The sequence below is a fragment of the Sciurus vulgaris genome (genome assembly GCF_902686455.1).
Source record: "Sciurus vulgaris genome assembly, chromosome: 7".
Classification (NCBI taxonomy): Eukaryota; Metazoa; Chordata; class Mammalia; order Rodentia; family Sciuridae; genus Sciurus; species Sciurus vulgaris.
Window position 1 is genome coordinate 83,200,029 of NC_136467.1, and position 15,301 is coordinate 83,215,329.

At 34.8% G+C, this 15,301-nt stretch overlaps 1 long non-coding RNA gene across 2 annotated transcripts; it reads right to left on the bottom strand.

The window, feature by feature from the left end:
• Positions 1-3,183: 3,183 nt before the first annotated feature.
• Positions 3,184-12,036, bottom strand: LOC306666522. 2 transcript variants are annotated; one of them, XR_013765323.1, is made up of 5 exons: positions 12,021-12,036; positions 10,169-10,272; positions 9,884-10,026; positions 8,848-8,965; positions 3,184-3,833 (listed from the first exon to the last, which is right to left on the bottom strand). It is a non-coding gene; the product is annotated as an uncharacterized lncRNA (long non-coding RNA). The 2 variants fall into 2 exon arrangements; XR_013765324.1 differs by having other exon boundaries at positions 9,884-10,272; positions 12,021-12,032.
• Between the last annotated feature and the right edge of the window lie 3,265 nt (positions 12,037-15,301).

Consider the following 15,301-nt stretch of genomic DNA (forward strand, 5'->3'; position numbering starts at 1 on the left):
TGGCATATCCAAAAGTTTCAGGTTCATCTTGTGCCTATTTTGCCCCAGCTCTGGAACCAGTCTTTCCTCCTCGAAATCCCTGGTTTCTCTCTATTAGAGACTAGTACCTGAGCACGGGGTATGCTTGGTGTTATGCAATGTCTGCTCCCAGGTCTTTTCACTGGACAGAAGTCTTTCTGTTTCTTTTCCTCAGCAGCAGGTGTCTTCTACCATTTATGTCAGCCATCCCTAGCTACATGTGACTTTCATCCTGTATGCATCCTTTTTGCCTTTGAAATACACTCTTATTCTACCAATCAAGGCTAATTCCAGATTTTACTAATTTACAAATCCAAAATAACTTCTCTGTTATTCTTTGGAAAGTTGGTGCATGCTTGATTCTTTTCTTCTCTCATTTTGAGCCTTGGGAGGTACATCTGTCTACTTTTGTAAGTGTGTGAGAGAGAGAGACAGTGAGATTAGGCTGTGATTTGCTCCAGTTTACATTCTCATTTTGTCATTTCATACATCAAATTGGTCTACTATTTAGAGAGCATTATTCTTCCATCAGCTTTAGTTCTTTTTTTCCTGTTAAAAACTGTGTGGACTAAATCCTTTTCTCTTGACTTAAAATTTTTTCATTAAGTTATCCATTCAATTTATCAGGCTTGTGTTTGTTATTCCAGATAACATGTGAAAGAAAGGCACACCATGTGGCAGTACTTCTAATTACAATGCATGCCACCAAAATATTGATAATTATTTTCATTCAGCGATACATAGATATTTATTATCTAAATAAATGTAAATGTTTATCTAAATAAATGTAATGTAAAACATTAGATTTATACTAATCTAATGTTGCATATGCTTGAACATTTTCATAATAAAAAGCTAAATTTGAAAATATCCAAAGTGCCAAGGTTATATCCTCTAGGTTTACATTTGCTCATTGTCAGAATTTTTTAAAAATCATTATTATTTTTTATTATTTAAACAAATGGGATACACGTTGTTTCTCTATTTGTACATGGAGTCAAGGTCATTGTCAGAATTTTTTGCAGAGCAACAGCTGTCTCACAACTGGTCTGGTGAACAATTAAGAATGCTCTTGTTGTAGATCATTCTTGTTTAGCAGAAAACTTAAGTAGAAGTTTTTTTCTACTTGTTCTAATAAATATTTAACTATGTGTAATTAATAGACTCTACAGTTTAAATAACCTCAAATATATAACTTTCTCCTTTGAAAAAGGATTTTTAAATTTGCATATATATGTATATTTATGCAACCATGAAGGGTTGAGTTTGACACCTGCATCTAGCATTATCCTTATACATGGTACACCCTAAGCAGTTGCCTACTTGGTTTATTGAGTTGGCCTTTCTGTACTCTGCCCTAACTATGCTATCCAGTCTCTCCATCTCTGAAGCTGAGCTTTACACAGTAGTGCCAGGCATGGATTCTGCACATATCCTCTTTCCTGTTATTCATTCCCCACAGTTAGGTCCCCTTCTTTCTTGCATGTACCACTCATTTAACTGAAACTCATTTGATTCTCATAGGAAAACAATGTGCTGAAGTGTTCAAATCAGTTTTCTCTCTTAGGAGATTCTCATTTATGATATTAATGTGCATAGTCAACATTTTCTTCCTTGATGATTCCAAGGAAAACAATAGCCTAGTCTATTCTGGATGATCATAAGTTCTTAAATTCATGAGGTTCAAAATAATAAACTATAATATTTATAATAGCTTGTCCATTCCAGCCTGATTAATTCCAAACTTCCTGCAATTAGGGTAACTTTCCTCCTGGAATCGCACTGGGGAAAGTTTTGCATGCCAAATGAGACATGTAAATGAGCAATTATCTCATAAGATATTAAAATTTACTTAGGAAAAAGATATTCTTTGGACATCCAATGTTTGTTGGCTGAAGCAAGGTTGTGTCCTAGTAAGTTTATCCACTAATTACAATGCACTTTCTTTTAGTGCTCATTTAGTCCAAATGTAAATATTCCAAACATAATTACCTTCGGAAGACTATTGTACAGTAATGGTGTTACAATCTGGAAGCATTCCCAGTGGAATAGCTCCAATTTTCTCATTTCCCTATTAATAGTTCCCCACATATTTTTTCATGTTACAGATGTTCTTTGACTCTTTGTGCTGGATGCTTTTTTGTTATTGTATGAATTTAAATTTTTTATATTTTAATAATTTATAAAATTCAATATCTTTATAGGTATGAATTAATTTTTCTGTTTATTATCCACCCAAATTGTTATGCATTAAAAAAGAAAAAAAAACCCCAAGATAGGTATTAATTTTAATAAAAATTAAAACATTACCCACAATGATAATTTTGTTTTTCTATTCTTAATTTCACTTAGCTTTGCAATAGAAACACAAGCTGCAGATACTTTTTAAATCTGTTCATTAAAACTCAGAGTTTTATGTATTTTCATCAGAGATGGTTGAAATGTATATAACATAATTCAACTTGGATATCTAAGAGTCTATAATTGTGCTTTTGTGCATTAGAGAAGGAATCTAAATTGACAATTGTTATTTTGTATGTTTCTCACAGGCAGAAAAGGATGAATTGTTGTAAAAGTAAATTCATATTTTTTGAGTTTTCAGAGGTACTTTATCTTTTTCTAATCCATAAAAGTCAAGTATGTCCATGACAGACAAATCAGAACATTTATTTTAAAAAGCCATAACAAAATTCTTGTGATTCTATCATTTGAAGGCAATTAACATTTTGTGCGCATATTTAATATACTTTTATAGTCAAGTTTATTTCTTTTTTAAAAAGTTGCTATACTTATGTAGCCTCATCATTATAAGTTTTACAAACATTCTTAATGTTTTCTCGAGTTTAGATGATCTGACAGTGTTTTAAAAATGAAAAATAGCACTGGGCATGGTGGTGCATGTCTGTAATGCCAGCGACTCAGAAGGCTGAGGCAGGAGGACTGCAAGTTCAAAACCAGCCTCAGCAACTTTGTAAGGCCCTAAGCAACTTAGTGAGACCTTGTCACAACAACAACAAGGAAAAATATATCATTTCCAAATATTAGTCCTATGAATTTTTTGAACAGTACTTAAACAAAAATAAAAAATACGATAAAGAAAACTTCCCAAATCAAATAAAGCAGAAAGAATTATTCATATTATTTATCAAATCATTCTGGCTTGAGTCAGGGTAGTAGGAGTCTTTATTTATAACCTATACCTCATATAATTTCATCAAACACATATCAAATGTATTTAAAAATTAAGTACAAAATTCAGAATATAAAGGAGAAACATTAAAAAAAGCAAGTATTCAATTTCATCAAGTAGAAAAATCCAAATTTAAAATAGAGAAAGAAGGTACACATACAAAAATGACAAATTTGATCTTAAAAATTACAATTTTTGCTATGGCAAAAAATATAATCACATTTAAAATACAAACAATAAGCTGAGGAAAAAAGACACTAAATATTAAAAAATATCAGTCTAAAAGCATAAATTTATTTTTAAAAATACAAAGTCTCCACTAAACACAGTTAAAAAAGTTATGAAAAGACAATTGATTAGGTAAAAATTAAACATGCTAACAAAAGCAGAAAAGTCTAATGTCTAAAAGAAATATCAAAATTAAAGTACTAGGTACAAGTAGATTCCTCTTTTATCTCTCCATTTCCTATTTCAAACATAAAAATACTAAATGATGGTAAGTGAAGTAGCCAGTCACCATTTTCCTCTTGAAAATATTCCCCTCTGCTGCTTACTAAAGCATTCTGATCCGTTGAGGTGTGTTTCTGTTTCTTTTTCTTTTTGTATTCTCTTTCATTTGCTTTCACTAAGGATATAAAGAACAGACATTCTCATACTTGTTGGGAGTAGAAATTTGTTTAAACTTTTTTGTTACTAAGATATCAAAAAATCCTAAAATCATTGCATCCCTTTATCCAGTAATTCCATTTTTTAGAACTTTTATTCTTGAAGAAATTATTTTTTAAAAAGTTGTGAAATACAAACACAAAATTCTTATGAAATTATAAAAAAAAAGGTATCATGAGTAGTACTGTAGTTAAATATGTCATGGTATATGTTTAAATTAAATTAAATATATTTTAAGATCATTTGAAATGTTTAAAGAAATTTTCTTTGGAATTATAATTAGCCTATAAATCAATTTGAGAACATTTGACCTCTTTATTCAGTTTTCCTTTCTAGGGACATGATATATTTTTAGTTTTTCTGTATGTAGGCCACAGAATGTGACTGTTGGTAAAGAAGTATTTTTCTTTTTCATTATTTAGATACATATTGCTAAATATAAATGTCAATAACTACTAACAATATTTATCTACATAATAATATCTGTCATATTCTCTAAGTATATATTGCAGGAATATAGTAATAATATAATAATTTTCTTTCTGTAATTCACTAAACAATTATCTAATTTAATTTTTAAAATAACTTGAGGAAATGAATATTATGCTTTTCATTTAACAAATAGGGAATCTAAAACTTAGGGATTGTGAGTAACTTGTGCCAATTTGCAACTCCTGAGTCAGGTCTCTCTGACTTCTGACTTCAACTCCTGTGCTCTTAACCATGCCAATTTGAAATATGAAAGCTATTGAATTTTTATTTTTAACTTATATTTCAAATGATTGAACTTTAAGATTTAGAGAAAAGTAATTTGAATTACAAATTTCAAATCAGCATTCTTTATTCCCTCTTGCAGACTCCTCAATAAATCTCCTATTGAATTTCAAAGAATACTCCAGAAACAAGAACTCTCAAATGACTGTCAGTAGTGTTTGTTAAGAGAAGATTTGAAAGGCTCTATTAATATTTTTGCATACATTATGTCCTTTAGCATAAACTTTGTGATTTAGAAGTTATGTTTCTTCCCCCCAATCCCTGGAATTTCTTATAATAAAAAGCTTCTAGAAATTCCTATTTAATTTTTTACATATTGGACAACCATTATGATACAGTATTAATAAACCTACTGTGGTCACAATAGGAAAAATAAGAGAGAAAGATGGGCCATTTGCATCTTTGAAGGTCACTGAGATTTAAATTTGTGAGTTGAAGTTTCTCAACATTGTTACTCAACTACATAATTTTTTAAATGTTAGTAAGAAAGGGATGGTGACATATCATATTGTAGCTTATGAACAATAACTGTAATATTTCCTTAAGCTGAAGGGGCTTAGAACACAGGATTAGATCATATAATTTTCCCAGAAAAATGTGCCTTAACAGAAATATTTCATAGAAAAAAGCACAATCCCTCTGTCTTACAAGATTTAATTACACGAGGATCTTGGTGTTCTGATGGTTTCTGTTTATTATAACTACAAGAATCATCTTTGCTTTGCTCCATCATGTTTGCACATTCATGCAAGTGGTGAAAAGCAAACAAACAAAATAAGCCCCAATCAAAACACTCACTGAAGTTTTAGATCTCTTTTCACTGGGACCATAAGCAAGGATTAGTTTCCCTGAGATGATGAACTCTTCTGTACTCAGTTCATCTCGACATGTGTCTATCTAATCTAAAGTTAGTTTTTTTTCATGATTTTGAAGAGGAATCCAGTTTTGCAGAGTATTTCTATGAGGGACAAAACATACAAGCACCATCTTTCTTAGCACTCTTCACATTTTACAAAGAAACTCTGGGACTGGCAGGTGCAAACTCAGAGGCCATAACAAAGGAGATGAGTTCTAAAACTAGAACTTTGTTCTTTGACTGATCTCAACTATTAAGCCTTATTCCTACATCTGGCTATGTAGATAATGTAAGTGCTTTTCAAAGGAATATCGCAATAATGAGTGAAAAGCAGCTTCCAGATTAAAACCCAAATACTCTTCAGGAGATAGAATCCTCTCTGATAAACTGTAATTATGATTAAAATTGATGATCTGAATCATCAAAGCAATGAAGGGGCTGATTCCAAACCCTAGGGCATTGGGTCTCATGCTTTAGAATAGCTTTTCAATTTAGAATCCTGCCATGTTCATGAGAAGCATCTACCCTAACTTGAATATCAAATGAGTGATATAGCATGCTCAGAGCTGGTTGTGGTTGGGCACAGTGGTAATTCCAGCTTCTCAGGAGTCTAAGGTGGAAGATCCCAAGTTCAAGTCCAGCCTGGTCCATTTAGCAAGAATCTCTCTCAAAATAAAATTTCAAACAGAGTTGGGGATATATCTCAGTGGTAGAGCACTTTCCTAGTACATGGAGGCCTTGGGTACAATTTGCAACACTGAAGAAAAAAAGAAAGAAAGCAAGCTAGTTGTGAAATTCATAAGATGTAGAGTCACTGTTTTGACAGATGAGAACTTTCCCAAAGAAACCTTGAATTCTCTGAAACCAATGCTTTTTAAACTTTACTGTGCATACAAATTACCTGAATTGGAGATCCTTATTTTATAAGTCTGGACTGGGCCTGAAATTCTGAGTTATTCACAGTGATGTAAATACTGCTTGTTTGTGGATAATACTTTGAAAACTAAGACCTTGACCAAGAAGATCCAGCTGACTTTTAGAAAACCCAATGCACAAGAAGCCACTGCTCCCTGAATATGTCATAAAATGCTTTTATAGCCTGCAATGGAAAAAGTACACCAAAGGGATCAGAAATAGACTTCCAAAATGTAAGAATAAAAAATGTCCTTCAAAAAGTAAAAGTCCTTCAAATCTTGGAAACATTGCATGAAAATTCCTGAATGGCCTTCATCTTGCTTTCTGAAATGGTGTATGCTTCTGAAGGGGCTCTTCAGTTAGTAGATGGGCATAGTACCCTTTTCATGTTCAACTAACAGTGCACCCCACTTCTATAGAAACTCTTTATTGGATTTTGCATGAAGTAATATGTTCTTCTAGGGCATTCACTGGTGGAAAATGAAAAGAAAGGCACAGAGACAGATACCATGGGGATGACATTGAAGTACATGTAGGACAGTTTGTTGGCCACTCTAATAATTGCTCCAGTATCACAGCTGCTGTGAATAGGCATCTCCTGCAGTAACCAGGTCCCTTCTGATAATATTCTGCCCAAGCTACAACATGTACAGCAACCATCCCATAGAAGTACTAAACGCTCTGACTCCTTGACCTAGTAAGAACAGCTGTGGGTGATCATGAAGCTAACTCTGTAAAATCATGTCTGATTGGCAGGCCCAAACCAGGAAAGAGTAATTTTTAAAAAAATAATCTATTTGATGGTAGATTTTTATCTGGTTATAATAAATAAGAGACAGGGGAAATGGATTTGATAGTCTCATCATACATATAAATCCAAATGGGCAGAGGATAATGGTGGGAAATCCATGAGCAGCTCAGTAAGCTCCATGGCTGGTCAAACCTTCTTTTCCAGTGCATAATCAGAATATGCTACTTTCTTGTCCCAGTTCGAACTTCCTCCCTTAGATGCCAAATTCCTCTTCCTGGAATCAGCAGCTACAATGCTCAGCCTTTCCTTTAGACCTTTTACATTTTCTTCCCTTCAATTAAGTATTGTTCTTAATTATTTACTTGTGTGTATAATACTTTACAGCAAACCCATGGTGGTGACATTTTCTTAATAATGATTTTTTTCTATTTATACAAGAGATAGGTACCTTGGAAAATGTGGAATTAGAGAAAACAAAAAAAATTTTTTTTTTCTTTTTGTTCTTAATTCTTTCTGATTAAAAAAACCACTATTGAGCTGGGGGATATAGCTCAATAGCAGAACACTTGCCTAGATAGCTGAGGGCCTGGGTTCAATACCTAGCACTGCCAAAAACAAACAACAATAACAAAAAACACAACAACAAGAGTAAACCACTAGTAGCATTTTGGTACATTTTCTTACATTTTTCTCCTACTATGCATTTAAAAAATAGTTTGTTTGTTGAAGAACTATTAAAACATAAAAGAAATTTAAATTATACAAGTGTATCTGTGTGAAACTCTCCCTGCCTGTATTTCCTATCCCAAAGTCTTACTTCCCAGGGATAAACTTTCAGCAGTAACCACTGAATGTTTTTAAAAACATTCTTGTTTGTTTGTGGTAGTTATTCTTAACCTACAATAATACATATCACTTCTAGTTTTTGACTGGCTAATTTTAGACAACATTTATCCACTTTCTGGTAAGAAAGATGAGGAAATTAGGATACTTAAACAGAGACACCCTATCTTTCCCCTTACTGTTTTTTAGATATTTTTGTTGTTGAAATTTGTAACGTTGATCTTGTTTCATGGTTATAAGTAATTGTCATATGCTGAGATTATAGAATAAATTTGGAAATGTAAACCCAGGGGAATGACAGGAAAAGGGGAGTGGGAAGATCTAATTGTTTTTCAGCACTTTTTAAAAACTTTTCAGTGGTGGTAGCCCCAACTTGAACCAAATTTTGCAAAAGCTGCCTTTGAAGTTGGAAACTTCTCTGGGGGTCCTTTGGAAAGGATCCCTCTTACCTCTGAAGTTTGGGGCTGTAATTTTTCATTCTTTCTTTCGTTCCCTTAGTCTAACCCTGTTTTGTTCCTATTTTCTAGAATTTTCTAAGACCTATTATTAACTGCTGACTTATTCTATGCCTCTCCCCCTTAATGTTATGTTTTAAAAAAATGATTTAATGACTTTCTATTACTTCACTGTGACTGTGGCAAGCAGAGAGCTAGATGTGTGAGTTCTGTCTATCACTTAGCAACACTAAGAATGATTTTCTCCACATGGCCATTGCTTGGTTTCAGCCATATTGTTATAAGCTTGATTCTTATTAATGGGATTAATTAATGTGGATCTTTCAAAGAACGAGGCCATAGGATTACATCAATATTTGTCCAGACGCCAGGGACCTACCTGATCTCCCTCTTCCCTTTTGTCTGTCTTCTGCTACAGGTCCTGGTCCTCTCACTGTTTCCCTCATTAGATTCAAGGTTGCCACACCCAGATACTTGCATGTTTTCCACTATCCATTCTGCAAAAACCAAAGGGATATTGAGGAGTAATGAGGTCCCACTTCTATTTCAAACTACAGTCATTTATTTACTTTTAAAAATATTTATTGCCTCTCTAGGGCTGGGCCCTTTTCTAAGGTCCTAGGCATATAACAGAGAGTGAAACAGAATTGCTGTCCTTGTGCTTACATTCTAGAAAGCAGGTACATGACATATCCTATTGGACTGCAGCTTTCAGGTTTACACCAATTGGCAAACACTGAGAGGGAAACACATGTAATGCTGCCAGATTAGTAAGCACATTATCAAAATTCCTAGCTGGTTTATCAATACCCCAAACTGTCTTCTAATGAAAAATAAATAAGAATCTTTGTCCAAAGATCAGTAGATATTTAATAGTGATAATAACAATCATATTTACAGGGACAGATATTATAATTCAAATATTAAAATTTGAAAATACCACCAATGTTTTACAATGTAGAAATGGTTTAAAAATTGGCAATCTATAAAATGGAAATTTGAAAATATTATAGATGACATTTATAGAGATTTTTTTAAGATGATAAAATTATATGATCATTAAGTGAAAAATCATGATTCCAAATTATGTATATAGTTGGACTCTACATATTAATTGAGAAGCCTGGGCTCAGCAGGGTATTAATTAAAATTATATCAATTTCCCTCCCTTCACTGCTCTCAACTATGCTTTGTTGAATTCCAGATTCCTATCATTATAACATTTTGGACAAATTTCATGATATTTACTTTGTGTTTCTGAAGCATACTATTAAAACTTCAGTTTCATTTCCTAGTCTATCTCTTTTCCTTCCCCACAGCAGAAGCTAGAACCTTGAAGATGAATGGAGTTGGGGAGCACTAGGGAGGCAGAACCCTGGATCTGAAAGAGGGTGAGGGAGGGCGTCAATTCTTACATGAGTGCCTACTGGAGGGGACTGGCCTCACTCCAGTTTACCATGTGCAGGTCTGATACCAGCGTTCCAGAGGCTGAGATGGTCTCCAAGCAGCCAAGAGTTCCCTTGGACAATAATCAGCTTTACAGAAGTCCAATCTGTCACTGAGGAAGAGAAGGACTTCCCTCAGGTTTACCAGCAGTTTACCCTCCCGGCTTCTCTGGGCTGTGCATCTATTCCACCAGCAGCCTGAAGGGCTCCTATGCTTTTCCTTGACATCTTCCTCTTTCACATGGAACTACTCACAGTTCATTGCCCTGTCATTTAATGTCATGGGGAACCAAACTGGGGGCAAGAGTCCTCATCTTCTCAGACATATTATCTCTTTAGCAGTGGTCCTCTACTTCCACCTTCAAAAAATTTTAGATGGAAAATGGATATTAGTCTTTATAGATGTGCCATAACTATGGGAAACTCCCAAGAACTGTGTCAAATGCTTTATTCCAATGGCAACATAGTGACAAAGAGACTGCAATTTAACAGGCATCAGTTATGGAGTGAGATGACAATCCCTCCTTCAAATCACCCTGGATTTCCTCCACTCAATCTACCCACGAGGCTTTGGAAGTGTTAGAACCCTCTCCAGAAGGCAAATTTGGCTTCTTTCCTCATTTCCTGTACATAGACTTATCTCTCTGTGAGGTAGAGACCCAGAAAAGAGTTTCCTAGGTTGAAGGTTGATGGTAATAACGTTAGGTGTACACTTTTTAACTAGTCATGATGAAAAGTTTTGAATCTTAATTATTTATGGCTCAGTTTGGGCAGTAATTACAATTCCAAGGTGGCAGGAAAAATCCACCAAACATTCCACTTAGGACAAAGTAGTAAGAGGAAGACTGGAGACACTTTCAAGCTTTCTAATTTTTACTACACTATTTGTATTATTTAATTGGTGTAGGAAAAAGAGTTCTTAATTCATCCAACTACCATAATTTCCCTGTGTCATAGTATTAGGGTGTACCTTGCTTTTATTTCCAGTTATTAATTTTGGTAATATGGTAGGATGAAGACACATGAAATTGCTGCTCTGCTCTTTCTACTCTGCTACCTCATCAGTATGCCATGACTTAATTCCACTTGTTTCCTCTGTACTGCTTCTTATATTTTTTAATTTAAGAAAATTCTACATCACTGGAAACTCAGTTATTCATACATGAATACTGACAGGATACAGACATTTTCGCTAGAAACTACTGCTTGCAAAGATTATGTGCAAAAAGCCTGCCTTTCCTCGCTTTAAAAAAAATAATTAGCATTGTTAGCAAGGTGCCAAAGACTACAGTCAGACTGTTTACTCTTTTCTGAATGCAAAAAAAAACCAAAAACCTGAAGCCAGCGTTTAGTAGTCTATCTAGAGACCACAAAAACAACTTCAAGTACCTCTCTTGCTAAGGGGCCAACATTTTGGGCAATGCTATTTTATTGTCATATTTTACTTCTCATTATGTAGGTTACTTCGCATTATGTAGGTTCTGAGTTTTACCTAGCCTAAACAGTTAACGTACATGCAGTGAGAGAGAACGTTAAATACTACCCTTTATACTTTCTTTTCCTTTAGAATCACTTTTCTGAAATTACTTTCTTACTGATTTAATTATAAAGATTATATTTTCAGATGCTGAGATCAAAGATTAATGGAAATCACCAAGGCATAACAATGATTAAAAAAAAAAAAAAGAAAGAAGTAAAGAAAAAAAAAGGCGAACATGTTAATTCCTCTTTAACAATTCAAGATTTAGTAATCTGAAAGTTTTGGGGAAAATCACCTGAATAATCAACCAGCATCATTAGGATGGATGAAAGCTCAAATTACTGCAAAGCAGCTTATTTTTTTCATCCATCACCATGGATACAAGAGGACAGCTGAAGTGCAGGCGTCTGACATCACAAGCATGCCCCAACAGGCCCGAGCAGAGCCGCAGGAGAGCGCAGCAGCGCCACAAAGGACCCGAAGAAAAGCAGCGAGGAAGGGGAGGAAGGGGCAAACGGAATCAGGTCGTTGTTAAGATCAGTCAGGAGTTCAGATGGGAGGATTAAAACCGAGGAGACAGCCGGCCAACCCGGAGGCCTGAAGACTGCCGCAGTTGTTTACACCGACCTCTCAGTAACCTTCTCAGCCAGGAACAGAGCCAGAAGCTGAGAGAAGGTATATCAGGCCGCTCGCTCCTCGGGCGGCAGTTTCGATAGTTTCTCCTCACATTCTGCTCAGGCTTTAATTTTAAATAATTTGAAACGTTTGTAATGTGAAACATTTAAAAATAATGTTCTAGAACTTTTACTTTCCTGGCTTACCTAATATTAAAAGAAAAAAAAATCAATCAATCGCCAAAGAAGCTGAATACTCCAAATAACAGCTTGAGAGAATCACAGGAATCAGTATCCAGTGGGCAATAGGAAATGTAAATACGTATTGAGAAAAATTGCTATTTTAAGTGTTGGGTCTAATTCATGAACAGACACGACTTCTATTTAGGTGTTTTTTTTTTTTTTAATATGTTTTATTAACTTATATTTTTGTTTCCTATTAAAATGCAGTGCATTCCTTCTCAGGATGCTGTGTGGAATGTAAAGACCTGGACTCAGGAACCCGGATTCAGAGGTGTGCTGATAAAGGTGTAACAAGGGCTCCCAGGGGAAACTGGATTTGTGGCATTTGTTGATTTTTGTGGTGAAAATATTTCACCATGGCTGATTTCAACCAGCGTGATGTCATTTGTCTTGCAAAATTTCTGAAAATGTAATAATCAGCATTTGCAAGGTAGTTCCTGCGGGCTCCAGCTCCTGAGTGATGGGGTTCTACCCTAGTTCTGACCCCAGCTGGGGCAGAATTTTGAGCATTTCACAGAGTTCCAGTTCCCTTATCTGATGAAGGAGTTGGAGCTGAGCTTAATCTTTGGTTACAGAATTGTACATAGGTCTACTCTCAGTGAATTCTTACACTTGTGGAAAAAGGCATTTTTGAGATGCTGAATTGTTGAGGTTCAAGGGGTTGTTGCTTTTTTACAACCCCTTGGACTTTGCACAATGGTCCTGATTTTAGCTATCCTAGAATACTTTTTATTTATTTATATCATTTGAAAAGAAAGGTCCATTACTGAGAGAAAAAATAACATTAAAAAACCACTTACATTTATAAAAATAATGATGCTATAAAACTAAAAATGTGAATCAGACACCAATGTACTGATGTCAGTAGGCAGTACCAGACTCACAATAGTACTGCCTTTCATTATTAAATCTTCAAAACTGACTGAAAGAGACAACTATGTCTGAGTGAAATTTTACCCATGGATTCATAGACCTGTTTAAAATGAAAAAGATCTTAGAGATAATTTCCTCTAAGAATTTTCAAATATGCCCAAAGTTTTCATGAGAACCCTCTCAGAAGTTGTGTGTGTGTGTGCGCGTATGTGTGTGTGTGTGTGTGTGTGTGTGTGTGTGTGTGTGTGTATTTAGGTATAGGCTAAACATTCATACCCAACCATCTCCCATGCCTTCAACATAGAGCAGTTCCTATGTTTTAAATATGGGCTTCCATATAAGATTTCATTTGATAAAAGGGTTATGTGGTGGGGTAGTAAAGATGACATTTGCTTTTTTTTCTTTTTTTTTCCTTAACATACCCAGAAACCAAGCTTTAAGGAGCTCCTTGTCTACTGTCTCACAGCCAGTAAAAGATAAAGTCATGAGTGGAATTAAAGTCTTTAGGTTTCCAGACCAGCATTGTTTTACTTTCCAGAAGCTGGCCAACTAGGACCACTATTTCCTACTATATGCCTCTGTGTAAATAATCTGAACTTGTGCTTTCTCATAAGGTAGACATGACCCACATATTACTAGTGAATACCTGGAATGTGGTTAGTCTGAATTAAGATGTGTTGAAACTGTGAAATATGTAGCAGGTGTCAAAGTCTTAGTACAAAAAAATCTCACTGATGATTTTAGCTACTGATTACAGGTTGGAATGGTAATACTTTGGATATGTTATATTAAATAAAATATACTTTAAGAACAAATTTTACTTTTTAAAAACTTTATGTTGACCACTAGAAAGTTTTTAATTAGATATGGTTCATATTGTATTTCTACTAGACAAATCTGGCTTAACTGTAGGGCTGATTTCCTTATTGATTAAACATGGAAAATGTCCATCTGACCTTCCTATTTCTCAGGGTTGTTTAAGATCATATGAAGTAATTGAAAGTACTCTGCAGAGTGCTACACCAATATAAGGTCATACTTCAAGATATTTTATTGCTCATTTGGTCACTAACTATGGTAGTTCTTCCCTATAAGGTAAAAAAATATTTTGTAGTCTTTTTTCTTTGTGTGTGTGTGTGTGTGTGTGTGTGTGTGTATGTGTGCGTAAGAACCATAAGGGAGGAATAATTGTATAGGCTACAAACATAACAGCAAACACATTCATTAAATCTCCTCATTTACATACTGTGAGCACAAGACAGTTAGTAGAGCCAACTGCTGCTGAATAGCAACAAGGACATTCTTTCTCCTCAGCTATCACCTTCCAACTTTTTCCTTAGTTTCCTTTTGGCAGCACTCAACAATAAGCCAAGTAGCAAGGGAGTTTGGGAAGTGTAGTTTGCTGAGTCCTAGCTCCAGCATCATAAAACAGAACACAAAAGGTAGGCTAGGGTCTGAGAAACAGTAGGCATATAACTGGCACAATCCCAATTCATCTTTGGCACTGATATAAGCAATAGTACTCAGTGACTCAATGGAAGCTGCTTGGTTCTAGAGAGAAGAGGAATAGACTGTTGTCTGATAGAGCAGTGGTCCTGCTCTCTTGCCTAGCAGGAGTTAACAGTGAAGACACATATGTCCTTCAGTAGGAGACACTTTCTGTGAGGTCTCAGAAATTATTGGTGGGGAAGTCTTTTAGGGATGGAATACTTAAAGCACAGGAAGTCAAAAGATGATAAAATTTGGTTGAACTTGTCTGTATTTGTAGACTGGGAATTTAGAATTACCAATGTTTTTCTTAAATTTAAAAAACAAACCCACCAGACTGGTCTATGAACATATTTGATTAAAATTATCACCATTACTTTTGGAAACATATTGGTTAGGTCCTGTATTTTTAATAACAATATTCCAGTTCTTCTTTGGAGAACTACTGCTCTATTCTGGGAGAACATGAACATTTTGGTTACTTATTCACGCCCTGTCACCTTCCCCTGCAACAACTTGACCTTAATAATTAATTCATGTTTGGATGTGGATGGTCAGAGTTGACACCAAGATTCCTACTGGGTCAATTAGAAAGAACATGTTCTTTCTCCATTGGGGTTGGTAAGTGAAAAGAAGGTAAGTTTGAAACTATGGTGGCCCTATCTGAAAGGAAAAGTCTGCCTGAAATCA